The sequence below is a fragment of the Phoxinus phoxinus genome, assembly GCF_949152265.1.
Source record: "Phoxinus phoxinus genome assembly, chromosome: 13".
Lineage (NCBI taxonomy): Eukaryota > Metazoa > Chordata > Actinopteri > Cypriniformes > Leuciscidae > Phoxinus > Phoxinus phoxinus.
Window position 1 is genome coordinate 27,494,287 of NC_136888.1, and position 27,819 is coordinate 27,522,105.

Genomic DNA, 27,819 nt, shown 5'->3' on the forward strand with positions numbered 1-27,819 from the left:
ATGACAGGAGAGAGACGCCGAGGAGAAAAAAAGCAAGTGTGCAAAGGAAGATAGGGCTAACCTCTTTAATCAGTCGTTTCCGACCACAGGAAGCACCTGCAATCCATCTCCCATGGTTGGGTTGGGACCGCTACAGGCTTCAGAGAGACAGCTTCGTTTCAGAGAGAACTTTTAATTAATTGATTCATTGACTGATTGTAGCAGGCTGTATTTGTCACTGGATGTAATGTCTGAGTAACGCTAGTGGCAATGTCAAAGTTGCACAACTTTGACATTGGTACTCGCCAAGCGTTTCACATCAGGTCAAAGCCAAGAGAAAGTGATAGGACTTAGAGTAAGAGAAAATATTTTAGAGAAGAGAGAGTTGGGGTGGGAAGAAGACATGTTTATGGTGATGTTTTTTGTGTGCATTGTATCATATTGAGAAGGGACCTTGACAATTGCATGCGTGAAATTAATTATTCAGGCCAGGGTTTTTCACAATTTTTGACACAATGGAACCGCAAATCTGCCGAATAAGCAAAAGGTCTAAGGTTGTGGAGTTCAAATATTGTTTTAATGAAGTTGCGAACCTTACACATAAACGCATAGTAAACATCAAAGTTAAGAACGAAGAAGCAGAAGAAATTGAAAGGGAGTGTGAAGAAACTGAGTTCGAAAATATTAATTTTGTGATATATTCGCAGCGAAGTACTTGACCGATTTTTGAAATAGCTACTGTCAGTGAACATCCCGACGCTGCTCATGCTGCTGAGAGATGCTGGGTTTATATGAATATGTAAATATGTGCTGCACGCTTTCCTCTCAATAACAAAATAAACACAACAGAAATGACAGCGGTGAGAAAACAGTAGTAATGTAAGTATCTGATCATAGCGATGTAGATATGTTTGCACAAGCTCTGCACTTCGGCACTATCCAGTCAAGTCACATTTATGTATGCCACTTTATACACTATATACAATATATACTGCTTTAAAACAGAAAAACGTATAGTACAGATACATTTCTTGGTGGGGCGGCAGTGGCTCAGTGGTTCATGTAGGTTGTCTATAAACCGGAAGGAGGTTGGTGGTTCAATCCCCGGTTCCATCTGACCAAGTGTCGAGGTGTCCATGAGCAAGACATGCTCCCGACGAGCTGGATGGCGTCTTGCATATTGAATGTGAGGCAATATGTAAAGCACTTTGGTGGCCATTGGGTCTGTGAAAGCGCTATATAAGTGCAGTCGATTTACCATTTGATTTGGGCTGTGAGTGATTGAGCGGAGCGCACTGGCAATATTGAGTGGAGCGACACACTGCTCCACTTTTGCCCCCTGGGGGTCCCTGTACTCCAGTGTGAAAACCCCTGCTCGAGGCAATATGAAGGCTAGCCATATATGTAAGGAGGTCTAATCCAGTCTTGTCTGAAACCATAAAAGTAGAGCCAGCAGGTCTACCTAAAACCTCATAAAATACACAGAGGATTAACAAATGCAACATCCATCAAAGATAAGCTCGGGACGGTGACGTTTTCTGCAACATTTACCGCAACCTTCTAGCCTTTCGATGCAGTCCTCTATTTACTCACCATCTAAAAGATAGTGGAAACATCTCCTCAAAATCCTCTTTGACATGAGTATTTACATATCTCCTCTCTTAGACAAAAACATAGGCGTCCTATTCGTCAGAACATGAAAGGAATAGCAGAGACAGAGTGATTCCTGACACAGGAACCTCTGACAACAATCATTATCCATAATCCCAAACCTAAGGACCAGACATTGATCAAGTAGCTAGACTTGTGATTTGTGGGGTGAAAAGGCCTACGAGGGCAAGTTTTGGAGAAGTACAGGGCCTGTGATTTAATTTGAGGGCACATCTAACTCAACATTACAGCTGTAGATTCCACGGTCCCATCAACCTTTGCCTGGTCTCACAACTCTTGCTCATAATTGTTGAAGCTAATGCTCTTTGAAGCCTCACCAACACAAGCACAGGAGATCAACAAGCACGAAACTAACCATATAGACTCCTGTAGAGTTTGGAGCCATGGATCACATTGGTCAGCCCTCGGTGCACCACAGCGTGTGTTTTTATCGTTGAGGCCATTAAAATCCCATCATCCACCATAATAACATGTCTGTTTTCATAGACATGGGTGACCCATCTATCTTCTAAATTTACCATGGACGCTGAATTTGGGAACGTTTAGACGAGTTGCAACCGGTTCCTTCTTAAGTTCCTGAGGAAAAAGTATAATCCAAAACCAGGATGAGAGTGCAAGAGAAAGATTTCTAATGGCTCTGAGATCAAGTTTGGAAACTAAAGTGGGAAATAAGGTTTTTAACTTTTTTAAAAATTGGGTTGTTTCATCAATAATGTCTGGATTACCAATTAGTTGCTTTATAACCGGTTCATTTGCAAGGGTTAATAAACGCCCAGTGGAGGAGGAATGTAAAAACCTTTCCCAGCTGCAGACCTAGAGGTCATAGGTCAAGCAACATGTGACTGGATCCTCGGTGGGTGTTCTGATAGGTAGAGGGTATCGCGATAAAGCTGCACTGTTCTTGCACTGAGATGTAATGTATTGCAAGAGGAACAGCATACAGAATATGACAAGATATTGCCTTTGAGATCTTGCCAACATTAATTATTCAGTCAAAAGCTGCTGATGTGGAATACAAAACTTAATATTGAAAGCTAAAGCTTTAAATCAAAACAAATGCTAGTATGGTGTAACAGCTATAACCACTAACACCAGGCATGGTGAATGCATAACCATTAAGTTTAACACCCGAGTAAAGCTAAATTCAGGATATCTTCAAGATTTTTTTTTTTTTTTTTTTTTTACATTTTAAAGCATCATTACCTTCCCTCAAATAACCTCTGGCACAGCCTGAAACCTGAGGCATGGTTTCAGCTGAGAAGAAAGTCGTACGTGCGATCTTAAAGCTGAGCTAGTTCTCCTTTGAAAGAAACTTGTAGGGTGCCTGTAAACACAGTTGGTATCAACAAAGAGGATAAAAAATATGACAATGATGTGTGGTGTAACATGACAGTGAATAAACGAGTTACACCACCAGCAATACCCAAGCTAGTTTTTATAAATTAGCATGTAGCCAAGCAATCCTTTTGAGGTCTTATTATTTCCACCCAACGAAGCCCATGAGCTCTTCTCAAAGTCCCTCAGCAAACAGACTCTCTCTTTCCTCTCAGGCCTCTGGAGGGTTAATAGGTAATCCTTCACTAAATGAGATTCAGAGGGTGTATGGTCTTATTCTCTCTCTCCAGAGAGAGAGAGCGAGAGAGAGAGAGAGACCGTAGAGGTCTCCTGTAAAGAGGAGTTGAAGTTTGGGGGAGGGGATCTTTCTGACACCTCCAAAAAAATCTTTGGTGGGGAGAAAACCTAGCCAATTTAGCACCGCCTCTGTTTATTCCAGAGGTTTGGAGGATTTAACCTGTCCTGATCAAAAACAGAAACGTCTTCTTTTTCCGAGCCCCTCACCCTCTTTCTTTTCTCTTCGCCTGTTGAATTTCAGAGAGAGCTGGGACTATTTTAAAGGGTCACATGCTGTTTTATGGGTACTGTTTTGCTGGTTACTGGGGTCAGTGAAGGCAATGATTTTATCCTCAAGTGAGTTCTCACCTCTGCGTATTTAAAAAATCTAAATCATCTCTCATCAGGGGTTCTGCAGCTTTCTGTGCCCCTCTGTTTGTGAATGAGATCATTTAAAACAGAGGTTCTCAACTGGTGGGTCACGAACCAAAAACAGATCACAGCAATAACGCAAAAGCAAATGATAAAATAAAATATGTAGTGTCAGATGTTGTGCTCCAATCAAACTCTTCAGTATTCTAAGATACATCCATTCTACATACAATCATTCATGTTTCTAGATTTCAGTGTTTGATAAAATTGTTTGTACTTTTCCAAATAAATACAATTCCTACTATATTTTATATATGTTCCACTCCTTTACAGACAAACTACACCAATACACACACACACACACGCACCACACGCATACGCACGCACAATATATATATATTTTTTTTTATTAAAAATAATAATTTCATGACATAAGATAATACATGAATATATAATATGTTTTTGTATATGTATTTTTTTTTCAGTTTGGTCCTTTCATGATTTATGATTATTAATGTATGGGTAACAAATTTTACTCCAAGACTCCATGTTTGCTTTTAAACACATTTTATTATCATAAAAAAGCCATTGAGAGCCATTACAGCAAAAAGACTGCACAAACATTGATTATAAGCATTAGATAAACAGAATTTACCATTTCAATTTATTTATATAAACTCTTTTTTTTTCATTCTTTTTTCATAGAATTAAAACAAACCACCACAAACCAAAAATGATCAATGGAAACACTGCAGTTTACCTTTACCTCTCTGCTTACCTTGCCTGATTAGGAATGCTGTTCTTTTATAAAGCGTAAATAATGCTGTAATGAAACAGTTATTGTAATCTGATAACACTGGCTTTCATTGTAAATCCCTTTGGCATGGCGAGCATTTACTGGTGAAGCAGCACACAAAGCCCATAATCTCCAGCTCATTATACCTGATTCTCCCCACACACACTAATGTGATGACAGTTAGGACTCTAATTATACAGGTATGAAAAGGAGAGAGATTGAGTTTGTGTATCTGTGTGTACGTGCATGTGTGTGTCTGTGAAAACAACACCAGCTTAGTTTGTTATGACCGTACACTAACATGCAGACTGAGGAAAGGTCAACTCATTTAGCTAAAAAAGCAGTTGAAGGTTTCCTCGGGGACATTTTTTAACTGCACAAGACACTTAGAACAAGTTTTTTTTTTTTTTTGCCTAAATATCTTTTTCTCATCCAGTCACAGCTCTGTAACTAGACACCTAGGTAATTTGCATCATAAACTTTGTTTTATAGAAAATGGGTGGACGGGAAATACTGTGCCTTACTCAAAATGACTGACAGTTGATTAGGCGGCCATACATAATGGTGTAACTTAAGCAATGGGGTGCAATTAGAGATCATTTTCATAAGGTAGACGTTTAAATTGCCATGGAGTTGTTTGGCACCTGGCACTTCGGACAAAGAATATTAGTAAGCAATGATAGATAGCAACTGCTCTCCTCCCGACTGCTTTAACCATTTACAGGCCTCTCAATCATTTGAGTCATAATAGCCTATTGAAAAATTCATCTTATGTCTATCACACGTCTGCTGTATGTTAAGCATATTTCATAATACAGCATAATCACCAGCATCTTCTAAAGACATAATATGTGTGATCATTTTCATGGATTATTTAAAGGCAAACACATTTTATGATGCAATCAAATTTTCAGAGCACTTGATGAACAAAATACATAAAAAATAACTTCTATGAGTAGAGATGTCCATTTATCGTATCAGATTTACACTGAAATAAACTTATTTTACAAACATATTCATTTATTATCATTAAAAAAATTATTTTGATTAAAAATGCCATTTTTTTCAGTGTTAATAATAGAGGTCAATGTAGAATAAAGATAAAAATATCCATTAATCTCTCACACACACACACACACACACACACACACACACACACACACACACACACGTATATAGCCAACTATGGTCGCAGGTTCTGTGCCAATTAAGTTCAATGGATCTTGTAGTTGGCAAACGATGCTTTTGGGAAATGCACCCCAGACTAGTGATGGTAACACATAGAGAAACACAGAGGAAGGAATGTCATCATCCTCTTTGAAGGATGCTCATTTTATGTGCTTGCTTTTGGTCTGTCAGACCTGTGCTACTGCATTCAGACGCTAGCGTGACATTTGTGAAAACACAATGCTTCTCACCATTTCATTTATCTTCACCTAAGCAGTGGAAATGAGCTTCCTCTCCAGCCTTTAAGGGCTCAACTTTTATCCGTGAAAACAAACTAGACAATTTCTAGAGAAATCACACATTAGTGTTTATGACAGTGGTGCAGCTTTCCCACAAGTCTCCCCCAGTGCGTCTACAAGCAGAATCATGACAGCTACCTTTAAGACTTCTAGTATATGGCAAATAAAGGTTCAAGTATTTCAGGAAGTATGTTCTATAGTATGTTCAATACAGATTTTCTTTGTTTGCACAATTCCTTTAGTGAATTGAGTGGGTGAAACAGCACCAGCACAAATAAACACCACTATCAGCAGTAGTGGTTCCCTAGTGAATCCACCCTCAGTATTTATATAATGCCATTCATCAACAAATCTTAATAGCAAATCTGAAAGAATGATAAATTAAAAGGCTGATTCACCCAGGACATCTGATGTCCTTGAACAAATAGAAGAGAAACCATAGCGCAGAGAGATAATAAAACAAATATGAGTGTGTGTGTGCGCATGTCTTTAAAAGACACATGTGCATCTGAGGAGTGAAGGGTGCTAAAAGCCTGCAGGGTATACAATCAATATCACATTTTCCATTGCCACCTTCTGCGCTATTGTAAATGACTAGTGTCAGAAGTAATAACAGGTTGAATCGGGAACCTTAGGTTTGCAATTTCATTCATGAGGCTGGAGGCCACACCCACCTCTCATCTCCTGAACATTGACGCTTAATAAAACTACAGCCCAGCACAGGCTTCTCTCTTATAAAGGTGTCCTATAAAAACATAAATGGAAGGGGAAATTGTGGGTACAAGCGATCCTGCATTATCTATTTGTGTGTGTGTGATTTGGCCATATGCCCACTAAGCATGTTATTAGTGTGGTCTGTGAGATTGAATGCACTGTCTGGCTGATGTTGTCATGAAGCACTCGGGGCAATCGTGAGAGTGATGACATGCAGTCATTGGGGTGCATTAAGGCCGACAGCATGTTGTACTCGAACACAAGCTCTATGACACCAGGGAGAACATATAAAACACAATGCAGTGCGTTTATATCACATACAGAAATAGACGGAGGAATGAGGTATATACACTAAAAAAAAGTAGGATTTAATTTGAAACAATGTTCACTCAGAAATTGCAAGTAAGTTTAACAAATAATTACAACGGCAAGTTGTTTATAATGGAGTCCCCCAGGGTCGTGTACTTGGCCCTCTTTTGTTTTTATTATCTATAAACGATACACAAGCTGTGTGTGAGTGTAATTTCTTTATTCTGATGAATCTAGTTTCAGATAAAGAGAGTAGGAGAATACACGAGAAATTAGGTGAGGAGCTCAGTAAGGTGAGGGCTATCTGAAAACAAACTTCTATTACATCTAGGTAAAACAGAATCTATACTATACTTATAATTAAATAGAACTTCAGTTATTTATATTGGTTGGTTGTATTTTTGACAATAATTTGCAAGCATGGCCTTGAAAGTCTTAGGCAAGGTATATGTCAGGATTACATTTCTAGCCAGACATGTTAGTTTCCTGGATACAGAATGTTTCAAATTAAAATATTTTGAGTATGCCTGTAATTGTTGGATGTCTAATGTAGTATGTGGATGGGAAAGTTGCAAAAAAATATAACATAAATTGATTAGATTAGCTTTAGGAGGTCATTGTTTTACTCATGTGGATGATAACCACTTTCGGCAGCTTGGCTGGTTGCCAATTGATAGAAGAGTAGCTTACCTGAAACAAATAGGTAATTACAAAGGTAATTAACAATAGAGCCTCGGTTTATTTTAATATATATTTCTCAAGGGTTAATGTAAAACATTGTTATTACACTAGACAGAGTATTATGGATCTTAATCTATGTCGTAATATAACGTGTGGGCAGAGGTTGTTTGAATACACAGGTGTACAGGAGTGGAATACGTTATCTCTGGAAATTAAGAGTTTATCAAATAGTCTTGGTTTTAATTTCAAAATGAAAATATTGTTTTTAGAGAGGATTTTTTTTAATAGATATAATTGAATTGTGTTTTTAATGCATTTCACATGGGAAAGAATATCATGTTGTGAGATTGGTTGTACTTGTTTGTGCTGTGATTACATGCCAATATATCCATCGCCAAAAGTGCTCTTTTTGCAATATCCGGACCACAATGGAAATAAGATTTTTTAACTTTTTGTCATCTTTGACAAATAAGTTGTAACACTTTTGTATTTTACTACTTTTTTTGCACACAAAAATACTCAAACACAAGTAATATCGAATTAAATGTGAAATTTTGAAGTAGAAATACTAAAATAGTATTTTCTTGTAAAACGTTCTCCAATTATCTTTTTTATTTAGAATTTCAAAAAATATTTTTACAATGTGGAGGGTGTGTATGGAACCATGTGCACTTGGTCCACTTGGTCAACTTGGATTATTTATCACAATGTTTAATTGCATACGTGTAGACAAGATGCACATAAAATGCAACAATATCCTTTAAAATCACCATGAAATCTAAATGGTCACATTTTTTTTTTTTTTTTATATATATAGAACATTACCATGATTATTATAAAAGATTTATCTGTGCATATCATTTTTTATTATTATTAATGTGCCCTCGTAATATTTAATCAAAATAACTTCACCTCTTTCTTGCAGCGATGACATCTCTGATGATGTGTTTACTTGTCTGAGGGCGGGGCAAGCTCTCACTCACATGAGTTTGACCAATAGCAAACCACAATGATCCAATCAATTCCCCATGGTCAAAATCAAGTCCCGTCCTACATTTTTTTCTTGTTCAAGAAGCCATTTCATTTGATATATATATATATATACTGTCTGTATATATATAAAATGGAGAAGAAACATCCCTTTCACTACTTATCAGGAAATACATAAATCTTATAAGTCAAAGCTTAAACAAACTATAACCTCAGCCACGGTCTGTATTAATAATACAGAGCGTGTATTATTGTATTAATATAAGGGAAAATAACACTGTGAAAAATGCAGAATGGCACAGCAAAATGATTACAATTGTCTTCAGCAATAATTGTCTCATAATGATCACAGAGAGAGAGAGAGAGAGAGAGAGAGAGAGAGAGAGAGAGAGAGAGATAGAGAGAGAGAGAGAGAGAGAGAGAGAGAGAGAGAGAGAGAGAGAGAGAGAGAGAGAGAGAGAGAGAGAGAGAGAGAGAGAGAGAGAGAGAGAGAGAGGAGTAATCGAGGGAGGAGCGGAAACAATTATGGTGTCTCACATCAGGTAATGTTCCGCAATAGGAGACTGCTTCTAAGGTTCCAGAAATGGACTATTTTAGGAAGCAACATCTTAGATGTTCAGTCACAAGGCCATAAATACTGTATACAGAGCGAGTATATTTGAAAGCTGAAAGCTCTTCAGCTGTGTTATTTTTTTATTAACAATAATGAAGTCAAAACAAAAAGTTGCACCTTGATGCTAATGAAATTATTAAGACACATATACATACAGTGTGTGTGCGTGTGCGTGTGTGTTTGGTAAAGCCTCTTATTCTCACCAAGGCTGCATTTATTTGATCAAAAACAGTAACATTCTGTAACAGCACCACACACATTATTACTATGACACAGTGGGATTACAGGCTATTTGGACCCAGAATGAAATACGGCTGTCCGTCATAAATACAGCCACTGTGATGCAAGAGATGAAGAAAACCAGACAGATCGATGAAGACCAAAGAAGCCTTTGGGCTGAATCCATGTTTGTGTACAGCAACTCTTTAGATGATGACATTATAGAATAAAAGTGCTCAAGGTTTTTCTGCTCTATTGCTAGAAGATGTAAAACAAGGACACGTACAAGAAGTTGTCAGTATGCCCTGACCCTCACAGACAAGGCAAAGCCGCTTTAATGTAAGTCTCTTTTAAGTTTTAAATCTCTGCGGCAATCTTAACACAACCAGCCAGTTACGTTATATGTAGGTAATCAAAGAGATTATTGGCTCCTCAAACTGAAAGTTGCGACATCTACTTCTACAGCCACCGGATGTTATTAATCCCTCCTGCTCTTTACGCTGAAGACAAGGGAATTGCCTCCCAGATTTCACTTGTTATCCATTCATTGTGTGAGTAATTACCCAACCAATAGCCATTCGTTTTAAGCCAACAGCAATAGAGATTCAAAACCAGAAACAAATTCTAAACCAAATGTGAAGATGAATCTCTCCCTGCTGTCTCAAGTCCTGAGGCCTTGACTATGGGTCTGTGCCTCCCCAGTCTGTCTTTTGTTGAGCCTTTGAACAGCTTTGGAGTATCGACAGGGGAGTGTGTGGGAAGCAGCAGAAGCTTGGCTTATCTGGCCTGAAGGGTATGTGTGACTGCAAGAGAGAGAGAGACTGGAGTGGGGCGGTTGTGTGGGGATTGGAGTCTGAATAAGGTGCCAAAAAGCCCAGGACACCAACTGAGGCTGGATAAGCAGCACCACAAAGAACAGACGTATTAACCAGACGTGAGAATCTTTGACTTCTGGGAGATTCCCTTACACTTTCTGAAGTTGAGAATCTCTTAAAGTGTAGTCAACTCTTTATATCACAGATCTGCTGCGTGATTAAACTGAGAGGGAACAATGTGAGAGCATCCGACAGATACCCTACATGGTTTGGTAAGATAAGAAATACACAAGCTAAGCCTTCTAAACTCAAAGGCAAGCGAATGGTGTGCCTGCAATTCTACGTGCAATTCCAACCACAACAACAACAACAACATAAACTGTTATTAGAACTGTAACCTGGCCATCCACAAGATGAAAACTCCTGTCAAGGTCATTGCAAAAATGTAAAAGAACATATGGCGAAAAAAAGAAAAAAAATTCTAATTGAAAATATATTTTGTTTAAACTCTCAAATTACAAAATAAAACACGTTCTATCTTTTGTTCATTATATGTGCTTTTGATCAAACAAATGCTGCCTTGGTGATATTGAGAGCATAAGATAAAAAGCAATAGTTATATTGTAACATATTGTGTCAATAAAAATAATTTTAAAAACTTTATTCATGTGATGGCAAAGCTGAATTTTCAGCATCATTACTCCAGTCAACAAAAGATCCTTCAGTAATCATTCTTATATGCTGATTTGTTGCTCGGTTATTATCAATTATTACTGGTGCTCAATTATTAATAATGTTTCTTTATATATCAATGTTGGAAGCTGTTTTTGCTGCTAAATATTTTTGTGGAAATTGTGATATTGATATTGTGCCCCAAATCAGCATATTAGAATGATTTCTGAATGATCATGTGACACTGAAGACTGGAGTAATGACTGCTTAAAATTCTTAAAATAATATTTCACTGTTTTTACAGTATTTTTGATCACATAAAAGCAGCCTAAGTAAACCTTTTCCTCCTAAACTCTACAGAGATTTGCATTTGCTGTCAACAAAGTTAGGGTTGCTTAAAATAAGTATGAATGTGGCAGGTGACTCTCATAAGCCTTCACATCTATGACCTGAAAAGACACCAGAGCCTCAAGACCACCTTGAGCACCTTCTGGACTGACTACAAGAGATATGACTCTTGCCACACACATTGATCCTTGAATATCTGGCTCCAAACAAGGTCAACAAGACATTAATGACCTTCACTAGGAACTCAGTAGTCCTCTGGAGGACAACATCAGAGGCCAGCTCAAAGACGTCTTCCAAGGTGTAGCATCTTTAATAACAGATACAGTACAGTTGCAAGACTGGAGCTGTCCTCAACCACATGGTATGGGTGATGTAAAGCTGCATACTGGGGTTAAGAGGGATATTGAATATCTGATCCGCAGGTACTTGCATAAAGTCAGATCTTTAAAAGAGATGAACTGGAGGAACAAGACCAAAGCCATCAACACATATTCCCTGCAAGTCATCAGACACCGAGCTGTTACTGTACGCTGGCCAAGAGAAGATATGGAAGCTGCATTAAGACAAGAGAACTCATCACATTGAGACAAAAAAAAGCATCCAGAGGTTGTAAACCTATTGAAAAGAATGGGGCAAGAAAAGTCCAAAGCCATCCGAATTAAGAGCCTTTTGTTATCTATGATCCTGTTGATGCAATAAATAAATACATTTGTGTGTCTGCATGTGTAGTGATTACATATGGATATGTATAATATACTAATTATATTTTATATCATTTATAATGTTTTATTTGAATTCAATCCAATTCACATTTATTTGTATAGCGCTTTTCACAATACTCCTCGTTTCAATGCAGCTTTACAGAAAATGCACTTTCCAATTTTGAGTCATCTGTTATAAGAGGTAACTGTCTAAGTTATTGTCACGGGGTGACAAATAATCCCCGGAACTGATTTCACAAGAGAAGTGTTCCCGCCGGGGCACTTTCAGTGTAACACTGTCCCCGGGCCGGTGTGTGTGTCTGTTGTCATGACAACTAAACGGCAGATTGGCAACAGGTGTGGGGACTTCACTCTGAGTGCCTGATTGAAGCCACGCCAGCATTTTGAGAGAATAAAACACAAGTGGAAGAGAAGGCTGGGTGTTGTTTTTCTCCTCCGTTGATCGGGAGTGTTCTCTCCCATTGGGAGACGTTTGTAGAGTGTTGCAGCTGAAGGATCATCGTGAAAGAAGAGGAGTGTCGCTTGTGGGATCCGAGGGCGGTTTTGAAGAGTGGAATTCGTTCGCCTGGATTGGAAAAGAGTGAGATGAGTGATTGACAAATTGAATCTCATAAACGCATGTTTTCTACACTAAATTGGATACTGATTTGGAGTGCTTGGATCACGTTGTATACATCGCACTGAGTGAAATATACTGATTCCTTGTCGATCTCTAGCCTCTCCCTTGACCATTTGAAAACAGCGAAGTGAAGCCCGCTTGTAGTGGTGAGGAAATTATTCACCACATCTGTCCCAACTCTGACTATCATCGGCTCTTCAGATCGAGACCTCTGGGTGAGTGTTGGCCTTATTTTGCACTTTGAAGAGTGGATTTGTAGTGCTGGAATTGACGTTTCCCATCACGTTGCATGTTTGGAGTTGGACTGTCGTGTGTGTGTGGAAGATTTATATTTTATCGCCGTGCACTCCCCATGTGTCATGCTGGTCTACCGTTCATCATAAGAGCCTAGTGAGATCGATTGTAGTCACCTGTTGGATGTCAGAAGGAAAAGCCCCCCGTGTGCACACCACGCATGAGAACTGTTTGCCCCTGCTTGAAGTTGTATGCTGTCTGTTCCAGTGAAAGCCCCGCTCAGCTTGTGACTCTGCCCCCGGCAGCACACGTGAGAACTGTTTACCTCTGCTTGAAGTTTTATGCTGTCTGTCCCAGTGGAAGCCCTGCTCCGCTTGTGACCCTGTCTCCTGTCACCCATGTGAGAGCTGTTCACCTCTATTTGAAGTGTTGATTCCGTCTGTTCCAGTGAAAGCCCTGCTCCGCTTGTGACTCTGTCTCCTGCCACCCATGTGAGAGCTGTTCACCTCTATTTGAAGTGTTGATTCCGTCTGTTCCAGTGAAAGCCCTGCTCCGCTTGTGACTCTGTCTCCTGCCACCCATGTGAGAGCTGTTCACCTCTATTTGAAGTGTTGATTCCGGCTGTTCCAGTGAAGGCCCGCTCAGCTTGTGACTTAAGTCTGTTGTAGCCCTGAAACCCATCTGTTCGTCACTCACCACTGTGAGTCTGGCACCAGCGCCAGAAGGAAGTGAGCCCCGACCGTCTACTCACCTGGGATACCCACCTGTTCGTCACTCACCGCTGTGAGTCTGGCACCAGCGCCAGCAGGAAGTGAGCCCCGACCGTCTACTCACCTGGGATACCCACCTGTTCGTCACTCACCACTGTGAGTCTGGCACCAGCGCCAGAAGGAAGTGAGCCCCGACCGTCTACTCACCTGGGATACCCACCTGTTCGTCACTCACCGCTGTGAGTCTGGCACCAGCGCCAGCAGGAAGTGAGCCCCGACCGTCTACTCACCTGGGATACCCACCTGTTCGTCACTCACCACTGTGAGTCTGGCACCAGCGCCAGAAGGAAGTGAGCCCCGACCGTCTACTCACCTGGGATACCCACCTGTTCGTCACTCACCACTGTGAGTCTGGCACCAGCGCCAGAAGGAAGTGAGCTCCGACCGTCTACTCACCTGGGATACTCACCTGTTCGTCACTTACCGTTGTGAGTCTGGCACCAGCGCCAGAAGGAAGCGAGCCCTGTCCTACCTACTCACCTGTGATACCTACCTGTCCATAGACTTACCACGGTGTTGCCTCGGATTCCTGGGAAAGGAAAGAAGAAGATTTTAGATTAGGATTTTCAAATTGCTTTTAAACATTAAATAAAGTTGTTATTCTTTTATTCTTGTCTCCGGCCTCCTCCTTTGACACGCTCCTCAGGGTGATCCTGGTCTAGGGGTGGGTGCAGTCTGGCTTGGCCCACCTCGACCTGTGACATTATGTATTTCAGAAATGTACATATACACATCACAGTTAGCTAATAAACAATTCAATAATGTATGGGGGGGAAAAGCATTTAAACAATTTAGGGCAGAAACAATGAACTCATTGAAGTAATGAATACTTGTTTGTTAACAAATTATCATGACAGAAAATTGTAGCATTGGTGCTTGATTCTCATTTATATGCTGTAACTTTTGTGGTTGAATATTTTTTCCTGAATGTAACACTGTGATGCTAAATGTAAATGATGAGAAAAACACATAATTTTTTTATAATGTTATGTGTTTATTTTGAAAGATTGCAAAGATATGCATCCTGTATCCTGGTATACTTCAAGTACATAAGTGTGCTGATATCTTTCTTATTGATTCAATGTATACATTTGGTTGTACAGTTACAAATTTGAATAGTTCTCAATTCTTCAGAAGAGTAGCATCGTGTGGGGATTACAAGAGACCGGACCTGTTTACAACTTGTTTGTTTGAAGGGACACGCTAACTGTGTAAAGTGTATGCTGAAGGAGACTTCTAAAAGATGTCTTCCTGAGGTGATAAAACAGGCCCTGACCCTCACTATATGAAAGCCCCTCTGATTTGTGGAGCAGAATACGACAGGGGGAGAGGCTGGGTGGTCTAACACTGGCCTGTGCCTTGCTTCAGAACCAGGAAATTTACATGGCTTTAGTGGTCAGTCTCCCGTGCCTGTCATAAATCAAGAGCTCCACAGCAGGATGGAAAGGCTAAAAGGTGTCCACTGCAGGTTGGAGCCAGAGGAAATGGTTTGCTGTGAAAACAGGGCAGAGTTGTTCCTACTGGTTGGGGTTTGTTTAGAGGAGCTGCTTAGATTGGCGAGGAAACAATGCTGTCTTTTAGTCATAGTTATCCATTTGGGAAAATGTGTTAGTAAATGGCACGCTATATGAAAATGGCATATACAGCACCTGTGCTTGCGTCTTACTGAAAAAGAGAACATAATAATGGGGGTTAGGAGAGGAATATTTAGCTGACATTTTCCATATAGTACATTTTTCATTTCTGTTTATATTCACAAACTCATCCTCCCCACAGGATATTTAGTATGCGCCACCAATCATGTTGGGAAAAAAATGTTTAAACCAGCCTAAGCTTTTTTTGCTAGTGTTAGATGGTCTAGCTTCCCAACCTGTTAAATTGGTGTTCATCATGTCTAGTCGGCCTCGCAGACCTGAAAAAAAAATAGCTGGTGTTACAGTCAAGCTAAGTTGATTTTCAGCTCGTCTAGTTGGTCTCCAGTCAAAAATAATAACTTTAAAATGTAGAATTACATTCTAATTTCAGTTAAATTTTCATGTTGAGTTTACTTAAATATACAAGTACACTTGAAATTAACACTAAGTTAAGTGAACTTTATTGTTTAAGTACATTAAATAATCGTCAAGTTTGGTGAACTAAACAATTTAAGTCAAGTCTACATAAGCACCAAGTTAAGTAAACCTAAATATGCACGTTTTGGGAGACCCCATTACTCAATTAAATTGAGGGAACAAGTTTACTCAAATCAATTGAGTTCAATCAACTTATTAGGGTTTTCAGTGTAGTCTTGCTTAGCCAGCCTTCGCCTGGTCTGGCTGGTCCCACAGCCTGGCCTGGATTTACATTGGTTTAGATCAGGTCATTTTAGAGTGATTGAGATACCTTTACTTTATTTGTAGTGATATTTTGAATTCGTTTTTATCGTTATATTTTCCTTTTTCTATTTTTGTTAAAGTTCTAGTCATTTTTATTATTATTGTTTTAAAAATATATACCTCGTTTTTCCATTATAGGTTACATTAGTTATAACCCTGCAGAGATTAGCTTCAACCCTGATGAAAAGCATTGGTTGTAATTTCTCAAGTAATCGTGAAGACATTGATTAACTTGTTCTGGTGAGTTTGATCTCGGTTAGAGCTAAACTCCGCAGGACAGTGGCCCTACAGGGCAGGATTTGAGGGACTTTGAATAGTTTCTAAGCTGAAAAGAGCCCCAAACCCTAAATACTAGCAAACCAGATTAGCCTGACCAGGCTGATCATCTAACAACTAAGAGCTGAGGCTGGTTTAAGTTGTTTTTCAGCAGGGATGCTCCCACTCGTTCACTGTCTCTTTTTTTCCTCTCTCTCTCTCCCCTTTTGCTCCTTGGCCAGTGCCCTGCCATGAAAATTACTTCAACGGTAATTGAGATCCAGTCGGATTATTCCCATTTGATTGTCTAATGACCACCTGAATGGGATTCTTCATGTAATGTGAGCTCTGTTTGATAGGCCACTGCAGAGACACTGTCAGCCACTACATTCTCATGCAATTAGCATTCTAGACCTTGTCCTTTTTCATGCAAAGCCTCCCAGTCATCCGACTGCCTTCCAGTTACACTGTATAGATGAGCCCATGTGTTCTCCTTCTCATGTAAAGATTTCATGTTCTAAATTGCTTTATGTCGATATTGAAATGTGGTAATGAGAACAATGTTTTCAGAAACAATATTAGAAATATAAACTGATATTGTTCATGGTTATCAGATACACACTACCGGTCAATCGTTTTGGGGCCAGAAATGTTTTTCTTTTTTAAGAAATTAATACTTTTATTCAGCAAGGATGCATTAAATCAATCAAAAGAGACAGTAAAGACATTAAAGACGTAAAGATTTCTATTCCAAATAAATGCTGTTCTTTTGAACTTTCTATTCGTCAAATAATCCTGGGTGGGGGGGATTTATTTCCACAACAATATTAAGCAGCACAACAGTTTTCAACATTGAAGAAACGTTTTTGAGCACCACATCAGCATATTAGTATGATTTCTGAAGATTTTTTTGATAACGAGTATATGCATGTGTGACCTACGGAGATCAAATGACAAAGGTATTGACTCTAGGGTGCTCGACTACGCCACCTGGGGCCTTTCACGCCAAGATGTCTTTTAACTAGACCTCCAGCACCTTGATTTAGACAAGAGGGCTCTTACGCACAGATACTAAAGTAATGACAGAGACGTGGTATTTCAGTATAAAAGTATGAAAATATTTATTATTAAATAATCCAGTAAGAACAGTCTGGGGTTTATTTCTCAAAATGGTGCGAGGCGATACAGCTTAGGCCCCATAGGCCAGCCAGAGGAGGGTAGTGGCTGCCACCAGGAATATCAAAGTACAGACAAATAATGGTTTAAAATGGAGCAGCTGTTCAGGAGAGGTTACCTGTCCTGGAAGAGAAGTGAAACCGACACACCACCCGTGCTGCTGATTCTGTTGCCTATTCACACAGACACGCACACACACTCATAGGCACAGGAACTACAAAGTGTGATCACTGCAAATAGTGAGGTGCACGTTACCACTACAAATACTGGGTGCGAGGAGAGGAGGACTCAAATCCAGCGACCTGCCCCACGAACAGCTCCAACACTGGTTCTCCGGAGAAGAGAAGGAAAGATTGGTGTTACTATCAGACTAACTGGCTAGATCCGGAATAAGCAAAGCTAAATGTTAGCCTTACCACCATACCACAGCAAGCTACTGGGGCAGCCAATACCACACCTATTACAGATACGCACAAAAACAAATAAAATAAAAAAGAACCAAAATAAAGCAAAAGCTACAATCACATTAAATTTACAGGAGGCAAAGCAGCAGTGACAATCTTTCTGAAGGGAGAACAAACACAATTAAAATCCATTGTGTACAGTAAATACAACCTAAACCCGTATCAGTCAATGTTAAATGATACAGTTACAATAACCAAGATTTCTTTTTACCTCTAGGAATACAACACTGAACACAAACGGAAATGGGGCTCCCTGGTTACTTCCCCCGTATGCGAACCTACATGAAAACACACACAAGCATAGTTCACATACAAAATAGCTCATTATACATTAAGGCTGTTGATGTCACATTCCCAAGGATTTACAGTGAAAGTCATATTTATCGTAGATCAACTTACTGTAAACATACATAGATAAACACACTACATGGCGAGCATTGCTCTATTACTGTGAGCCATACGGCCAATGTTACCTCCACACGTCTTCCAATAGACATGACAGACCACGCGCGCACAGCGTCTTCCACCCAAGACCTTCGGTAGACCAACAATATGCTACCCGGAAGCGTCTGGTACACAGTCAAACATTGTTATTGTTGTCAAACAGTTCCACTTCACGCACAGCTAGCCAGAATAACACGTTTGCAATAAAAATGGAGTGTTGACACATACCTTTCATAGGCGACAGCACAGTGAACACAGTGTAAAGAAAATGTACGAGCCGAGGGATTCTTAGTTTTCCACCCGATGTGCTGGTTTTATACAAAATGCCATTGACGCTAATGCATGACTAGCCACTTACAAGCTAACTAGAGGGCGTGGCTGAGGGGAAGAGGGCTACGGTGGGAAAACAAGGACAAACTTAATACAGCAATTACTCTGCCGGTTACATTCTACCCCCCCATTCTTTATCGGCGTCCCGCAGATAAATAAAAAGAAAGCACACAAAGTGTATAACCATAAATAAAACAAATAACTTTCTACTAACACCAGGGTCTGAAAGCTGCCGTCACCCTACTGCTAGAGCCAGGTACCTGGGAGTTCGTAGCCCCGTCTGCCCTACTCACCACTGACACTGGGAGGTTATGGAGATTTCCATGTCTTCCGGCGGTGGTCCGGGAGGTTCTACGGGGAGCTAGGACACCGTGATCGGGGCTATCTACTATAGGAGTCACTGGAACCAGGGCAGGCAGTTCGACTTGCACCAAGGGACTGGCTGGACCAGACAATTCAGGGGGAGAGGCAACAAGGTCGAGATGGACAGGCTGTGTCTGGATTCCGGGTGCTCTCACCACGACCCACTGACCAGCGTGATCATCTTCGGTCTCATGATCAGCTGATGTCGTAGGCTCCAAGGGTACGCCGGACGGCTCCGGACAGTGATTTTGACGGGCAAGCTTCAGCATCATTCGATGTACTTGCCGACTCACGTTGCGGTCATGTATGGGGGCTACGGAGTATACCACACCACCAGGGGGTGGGGCTCGGACCACTTGATGTAGGGTTGGGCTCCAGGCATCCTGGATCTTGGTGCGCCCTCTCACTCCATGGTCCCGGAGATAAACGAACTGCCCCACCTCCAATGGCACATTATGGGCTCCTCGGTCATGCCGTTCCTTCCTCCGTGCGGCAGCCGCCTGCAACCGTTCCCTGGCACCATGAAAGGCCACAGTTAGACGTCTCTGATGTTCCTGCACCCACTCACTCACTCTGCCACCTTCCGGTTCTGGTACTCTGCCCAAAAGGAAATCAACAGGTAGTTGAGGCTCCTGACCAAACATTATAAAATGTGGGGACTCACCCGTTGACTGGTGGATGGTGGTGTTATAGCTGAACACCAACTGAGGTAGATACTCAGGCCAGCGGCTCTTCTGCTCAGCCGAGAGCGTTCGCAACAGATCGTGCATTGTGCGATTAAACCGCTCACACTGGCCATTTCCCTGCGGATGGTAGGGTGTTGTCCGGGTCTTTTGGACCCCGTATAGGCTGCACAGCTGATAAATCACCGCACTCTCAAAACTGCGGCCTTGGTCAGAATGGAGACGAGCAGGGACCCCGTACCGGAAGAACCACTCCCGGACCAGCACGTTGGCCACAGTCGCCGCCTTCTGATCCCGGGTAGGCACCGCCTGTGTGAATTTAGAAAACACATCAGTTATAATTAAAACCTGTTCTTTATTATCTCTGGAAGGTTCCAGAAAGGTGAAGTCCACTGCTAGGATCTGGTTGGGACGAGACGCCAGCAGGTGTCCCATGGGCGCATAGGGCTTGGGGTGAGCGGACTTTGCGAGGGTACATCTCACACAGTCTAGGCACCACTGTTTAATGTCGTCCCTCATCCCTGGCCAATAGCACCTCTGCCGCACTAACTCAGAGGTACGTTCAATGCCCTGATGACCGTGTTCATCGTGGAGCTGCTTCAGCACTTCGCCCTTTAAGCATCCTGGTAGCAGGAGTTGATAAACTTCCTCACCCCCGTCAGGCCGGTGAATTCGGCGGTACAGCAAACCAGCGGTTTCCACCATGCGATCCCAGTGGCGAAATAGTACCTTAGTTGGTCCAGGCAGACGTTCCCGGGCTGTAGAGTTAGGTGGTTGCTGTACCCGCCAGAATGGGAGGAAAGCACTGATAGTAGGATCCGCCTCTTGCAGAGCCTTTAGGTCCTCAGCGTTATGAGAAGGAAAGACAGACATGGTCTCTTGGGTCACCTGAAGACACCCCTCTCGTCGGGCAGCTTGTTGCACGAGCACCGGTAGAGCAGTTCCTGTAGCCGATGGCCCTGAAACAGGGTTGGGGCATTCTGCAGGGGGCTGTCTGGACAGAGAGTCTGCATTCTTATTTGAGCGACCAGAACGGTAGCGAATGGTGTAATTGTACGCACACAACTCAGCTACCCATCGCTGTTCGGTCGCGCCCAACTTAGCTGTATCCAGATGGCTCAAAGGGTTGTTATCTGTCCAGACTGTACACTGTTGGCCCCACAAGTACTCCCGGAACTTCTCTGTCATGGCCCATTTCATGCCCAGGAATTCCAGCTTCATGGAACTATAGTTCTTCTCGGCAGGGCTAAGACTCCGGCTGGCATAGGCAATTGGGCGAACTTTCCCATCCTGTTCTTGCGAAAGCACTGCTCCAAGACCAATATGGCTGGCGTCCACCTCAAGGATGAAGGGGAGAGTGAAATTAGCAAAAGCCAAAGTAGGTGAATTCACTAACCTCCTCTTCAACTCCTGGAAACTCTGCTCGGAAGAGTCTGTCCAGGCTCCATCCAGCTGTGGTCCATGGCCCTTTCTCATCTTAGTCCCTGCCAGTTCAGCTACCAGACGATGTAATGGAGCTGCTAGTTTTGAAAATCCCTCAACAAACCGCCTATAGTAACTTGCAAATCCGAGAAAGGACCTCAACTCTGAGACATTGGTAGGATGGGGCCAGTTCGCAACGGCAGACACCTTGGCTGGATCCGTAGACACACCTTCACGAGAGATTAAATGGCCCAGATACTGGACCTCCTTCCTAAAGAAACAACATTTCTCCAGTTTCGCCTTCAATCCTTCTTTCTGGAGTCGACTCAACACCAGGTCTAGACGGGTCATGTGGTCATCCACGCTAGACGAGAACACAATGATGTCATCCAGGTACAACAAGAGGGACTGACAGTTTTGGGCTCCAAACATCCTCTCCATTAACCGCTGGAAAGTGCCTGGAGCATTGCACAGCCCAAAAGGCATTCGGTTGAACTCAAATAGCCCAAAGGGCGTGCAAAAAGCGGTCTTTGGGCGGTCTTTCTCAGTCACTGGTACCTGGTTATAGCCACTAGTTAAATCCAGCGTGGAAAACCACTGTGCCCCAGACAATGCATCTAAGGACTCCTCTATGCGGGGAAGTGGAAAGGCATCCCTCCGTGTCTTGCGATTGAGTTGTCGGTAATCCACACACATACGAAGGCTGCCGTCCCTCTTCCTTACCAGGACAATGGGAGAGGCATAGGGGCTACTACTTTCCCGGATGACCTGACTGTCTAAAAGCTGCTGTAAGTGGGCCTTCACAGCATCATAGTCCGAAGGGGGGAGACGTCTATACCTCTGCCTAACAGGCTGCTCATCTAACAAGGGAATGTCATGTGACAGCAAGTCGGTACAGCCAAGATCACCCTCAAAAGCTGAAAAAACTGACTCATGCTTCAACAGGAAGGCCCTCACGTGTTCTTGTTCAGACTCTGAGAGCACGGATAGATCCATAGCCTGAATCTGCTCCTTCACACTATCAACCTGCCCAGTGTGAGCGTTAAGGGTGGCCGTAACAGTATTAGTTCCCTGAACAACCTCAGTAATGCCTGTAGGGAGGCTTTCGACTGTGACATGGGCCACCACTCCTATTAAACTACGGGGGTAAAGGGTAGCACGGGTAAATCCAACATTAATAATGGGAATAAAAGCTGTACCTCGCTCTACATGAACTAGGGCAGGTGAAACAAGAAGACCCTCTGGTAACGAATTGGTAGATGGTTCAAGAAGAACCGCAGGGGCGTTACAAAACTGGGGAGAGCAGGTGGCAGGCACCAACTTAACAGTACCCCCAGGTATATGGATGGGCCTCCGACCCCGAATTTTAACAACCCCTGTCTTAGTTCCAGGGAAATTTAACTGGGCTAAGTGGCAATGCTGCAGGGCTCTCTGCCATGGAGGTGAAGCGTGAACCACCGGTGGGAGATCAAACAGAGCAGGTCCATGCTGACCAAATAGCTCATCATAGCATTCTCGAATTATATTCATTCCCAACACACCGGGCACTGCAGATGGAAGAGACTGACCTGGGGGATCCTTGACTACCAACCAGCCACGATAGGGAATTACCCTTCCCAGCAACTCGACGGTTAACTCTGCATAACCTGTGTAGGGTATTTCTAAACCATTTGCAGCGCGAAGCTGCAACCAATGACAATGCTGGAGCTGGTCTTGAAAATTATCTAAAAAGAAACTTTCTACCATAGTGGACACCATGGACCCTGTATCCAATAAACAGTTAACATTTACTCCCCCTACCCTAACAGCTACCTTGGGACACTGTCCAACAAGAGATGACACAGTATGGCGTGCCGGGGTTTGACGCTGGGAGCCCATACTGCCCCCACCCAACGTGTGGCTCTGCACATTGGAGGGAGCTAGTTTTCCGACATCTGAGAAGGGGGAATGGAGTCAGCCTGACGATGACGAGGAGCTAAGGGCTGGGCTGAAGTTACTCGCTCATTGTCACACTCTCTTGCATAGTGACCGGGTTTTTGACATCGCCTACAGATGACAGGGGAAGGGCGGCTGGACCTAACCTGGCCTACAGGCCCCTGCAAAACAGTCAAACTTCTAGTTAATAGATTAATCTGTTCCTGTTGTTTCAATAACATCGCTCTCAATTCTGCCAATTCGGAACTAGCTGGGTTCACAGGGGAAGAGGGAATATACTGGCCCCTAGAGGTCTGCATAGCACAGAGAGAAGGGACTGAATAACTTCTACCTCGGGTGACATCACTGGGCCTACCTTCCCGCTCCCACCGAATGGCTGCAGCCCGCACCTCCAACATAGACAGCCCTGGGGTCTGACGTACCAACCGCTTCAATTCTCTACGGAGATCAGAGTCAATGACATGCTCTACAAACTGATCACGCAGCAGCAAGTCAGATTGGGGCACTGATTCAGGGGAAGTTTGTTTAACCTTATCCATTAAAGAGAGAAGAGCGTGAGAATACTCCTGTAGGGACTCCCCATCTAGTTGTTTCCGGGAGAAAAACTGCTCTTGTAAGGCAACATAAGATGTTGAACATCCATAAAGGTCTTTAAGGGCGGATATAATTCGCTCAGGGTCTTCCCTCTCTTCCCTAGGCCTATAGCGTATCTCATCCTTTGCTTCACCATCCAAATGATCAAACATAAAATAGGCCTGGTCACGTGAACTCAAATGTCTAGCACGCACACAAGCATTCACTTCTTCCACCCATTCGTCAATAGCAACACCTGATCTGCCCCTGAACACAGGACATTTCCTTTCTCTAGGGAGATACAACAATCGCTCCTTGTCCACTTGAAGCTGCCGCACCTGCTCCCTCAGTTCCTGTAACTCTTCAGCCATAGCTGAAACAGAAGGGCTAGGTTACTCCGGGGGTGGACACAAGAGGATGCGGTGCCTCCAGGTAGAGTTGTCAAATCCCCCGATGTGCCAGCTGCTGCTTTGCCTCTATCACAACAACAAATAAAAATATGGAAAAACAAAACAACCAAGTGAAACCCACGTCTCTGTAAACTAACCCTGCCGACTGCGCCAGATTGTGACCTACGGAGATCAAATGACAAAGGTATTGACTCTAGGGTGCTCGACTACGCCACCTGGGGCCTTTCACGCCAAGATGTCTTTTAACTAGACCTCCAGCACCTTGATTTAGACAAGAGGGCTCTTACGCACAGATACTAAAGTAATGACAGAGACGTGGTATTTCAGTATAAAAGTATGAAAATATTTATTATTAAATAATCCAGTAAGAACAGTCTGGGGTTTATTTCTCAAAATGGTGCGAGGCGATACAGCTTAGGCCCCATAGGCCAGCCAGAGGAGGGTAGTGGCTGCCACCAGGAATATCAAAGTACAGACAAATAATGGTTTAAAATGGAGCAGCTGTTCAGGAGAGGTTACCTGTCCTGGAAGAGAAGTGAAACCGACACACCACCCGTGCTGCTGATTCTGTTGCCTATTCACACAGACACGCACACACACTCATAGGCACAGGAACTACAAAGTGTGATCACTGCAAATAGTGAGGTGCACGTTACCACTACAAATACTGGGTGCGAGGAGAGGAGGACTCAAATCCAGCGACCTGCCCCACGAACAGCTCCAACACTGGTTCTCCAGAGAAGAGAAGGAAAGATTGGTGTTACTATCAGACTAACTGGCTAGATCCGGAATAAGCAAAGCTAAATGTTAGCCTTACCACCATACCACAGCAAGCTACTGGGGCAGCCAATACCACACCTATTACAGATACGCACAAAAACAAATAAAATAAAAAAGAACCAAAATAAAGCAAAAGCTACAATCACATTAAATTTACAGGAGGCAAAGCAGCAGTGACAATCTTTCTGAAGGGAGAACAAACACAATTAAAATCCATTGTGTACAGTAAATACAACCTAAACCCGTATCAGTCAATGTTAAATGATACAGTTACAATAACCAAGATTTCTTTTTACCTCTAGGAATACAACACTGAACACAAACGGAAATGGGGCTCCCTGGTTACTTCCCCCGTATGCGAACCTACATGAAAACACACACAAGCATAGTTCACATACAAAATAGCTCATTATACATTAAGGCTGTTGATGTCACATTCCCAAGGATTTACAGTGAAAGTCATATTTATCGTAGATCAACTTACTGTAAACATACATAGATAAACACACTACATGGCGAGCATTGCTCTATTACTGTGAGCCATACGGCCAATGTTACCTCCACACGTCTTCCAATAGACATGACAGACCACGCGCGCACAGCGTCTTCCACCCAAGACCTTCGGTAGACCAACAATATGCTACCCGGAAGCGTCTGGTACACAGTCAAACATTGTTATTGTTGTCAAACAGTTCCACTTCACGCACAGCTAGCCAGAATAACACGTTTGCAATAAAAATGGAGTGTTGACACATACCTTTCATAGGCGACAGCACAGTGAACACAGTGTAAAGAAAATGTACGAGCCGAGGGATTCTTAGTTTTCCACCCGATGTGCTGGTTTTATACAAAATGCCATTGACGCTAATGCATGACTAGCCACTTACAAGCTAACTAGAGGGCGTGGCTGAGGGGAAGAGGGCTACGGTGGGAAAACAAGGACAAACTTAATACAGCAATTACTCTGCCGGTTACACATGTTTAATATTTTTTTCTAAATGTTACCAAATATTTGTTTTGGAAAGGAGGATTCTTGTGATATTCATGTATAATCATGTGGTCTATTGATGTAAAAATTTGTCTTGATATGGGATAAAATCATTTTCATTTGATATGTTACATGTATTACGGTAATGAGTAAATGGTTGCAGGTGTTGAGCTTGGTAACACATTGCACTGATAAAGGGTTGATCCCGAAAACGGTTTGCACTTTTGCAGTTCAACAGTTTATTTGTGGCCTCTGTAAATAAATCTTGTGAGCTTTTCGGCCAATATTTGTGTGCGGATCTTCCTTCTTCTTTTTGATCTATACCTTTGGATCTACACTCTAAAAACTGCTGGGTTGTTTCAACCCAATTTTGGGTCAAATATGGACAAACCCAAACTAATGTTTGGCGCCACGCCTGTCCAATTCCTTGATTTCTGAAGGATCATGTGACACTGAAGACTAAGTATATGATGCTAATCATTTCAGTTTGCCATTAATTAGGCCTATATGTTGCATTTTTTCTGCAATGTATTGTTAAAATTAAATATATTTAATTCAAATATATTATATATTTTATATATTTACCATGTATGACGTATTAAAAATATACAATATTTTATAATAGAAAACAGTTATTTTAAATTGTACTGTTGCTGTATTTTTGACCAAATAAATGCAGCTTTGACTTCTTTCAAAAACATAAAAAAATCTTAACCACACACTTACAAATCACTATCAAAACAATACAAACAGTATATCTTGTTAAAGGGATAGTTCACTCAAAAATCATCATTTACTCACCCTCATGTTGCTCCAAACCTCTTTGATTTTTTTTCTGTTGAGGACAAAATAAGATATTTTTGAGAATGATGGTAACCAAACAGCTGACGGTAGCCATTGACTTCAATATTAGGGAAAAAAATACTATGGAAGTCAATGGCAATGAAAGATGCAGAGTATGAGCTCTGATTCTTCACTATTATATCAGGCGTATCTCCTGTACTCACCCAAGAGGTATTTTATGAACATTGCAATATTTATTGTTTTATCACTAACCATCCACCGCTAGACCCTGTAATGTGGTTTACTATGTAACTAATTCCGCATTAGTGTTAGTCAAGTAATCCATTCTTATTATACTACCACAAACAATAAAGAAACCAAGAGCAGGAAGAGGTCACGATCAATGTTTGGTGTGTAAACGCTAGCATCAATCGACGTCCCACTAAGAGACAATATCCAGCCTTTATGAGCGCATGTGCCTTCCGCCAAAACATGCTTACAAAGACAATACCATTAGTCCATAAAGATGGAACATATGGGTTTGTGATGTGTTACGACCCTAAATCTCAGATTTGCCCTTGCTAGTATGCTTAGTTATGCATTAACTCTACTTTTATTGGGGAAAATATTATGACACATCTTTTATCATAAGATTATTGACTTTAGTTCCATTAAAAAGCCTTTTGCATGGCTACTATTACTCAGCTGGATGAAAATTTAGCAAGAAATAGACGTATCTATGGGCAGAATTATTTATGTATTACTGACAGGTTGTGCGATATGCAAGCTATTCGGTTCAACGCAACCAGTCCCAAATTGAAAGTGCCTTTTTTTTCTTCCGTCATTACATAAAGTAATCCAGATGAGTTTCCGACTTTATGGCTGATTATTTTTCGGTCTGAAACCACAACTCAAGGCGACCTGTCACTCAACCATCACTTCTGATGAATGAGACCCATAGAGCTATAGACTAACATGACTGTCCTAATTGCTTAGGAAATCGGTATCTATATTAAGCTACTGCAAATTGAAGCGTTATTCTGTGTGAAAACCACAGAGAAGGTGTAATCCAGCTGCTTTCAAACTAAATAAGACTCGTAACCACAATTCTTCCATTACCACCCCACTTCTCTAAAACATTAGCTCAGTAAAGAGCGAAGAAAAAAAAACCCTCTGGGGTTAAAGCTGGCAAACTGGACGTTTAAGCGCAAGGAACCATGTGCCCACAGTCTGGTAT

General features: G+C 41.9%; 1 long non-coding RNA gene across 1 annotated transcript; it reads right to left on the bottom strand.

Annotated features, from left to right (window-relative positions):
• Positions 1-24,213: 24,213 nt before the first annotated feature.
• On the bottom strand, positions 24,214-25,726 carry LOC307009607. Its single transcript, XR_013800072.1, has 3 exons — positions 25,569-25,726; positions 25,370-25,465; positions 24,214-25,174 (listed from the first exon to the last, which is right to left on the bottom strand). It is a non-coding gene; the product is annotated as an uncharacterized lncRNA (long non-coding RNA).
• Positions 25,727-27,819: the final 2,093 nt, after the last annotated feature.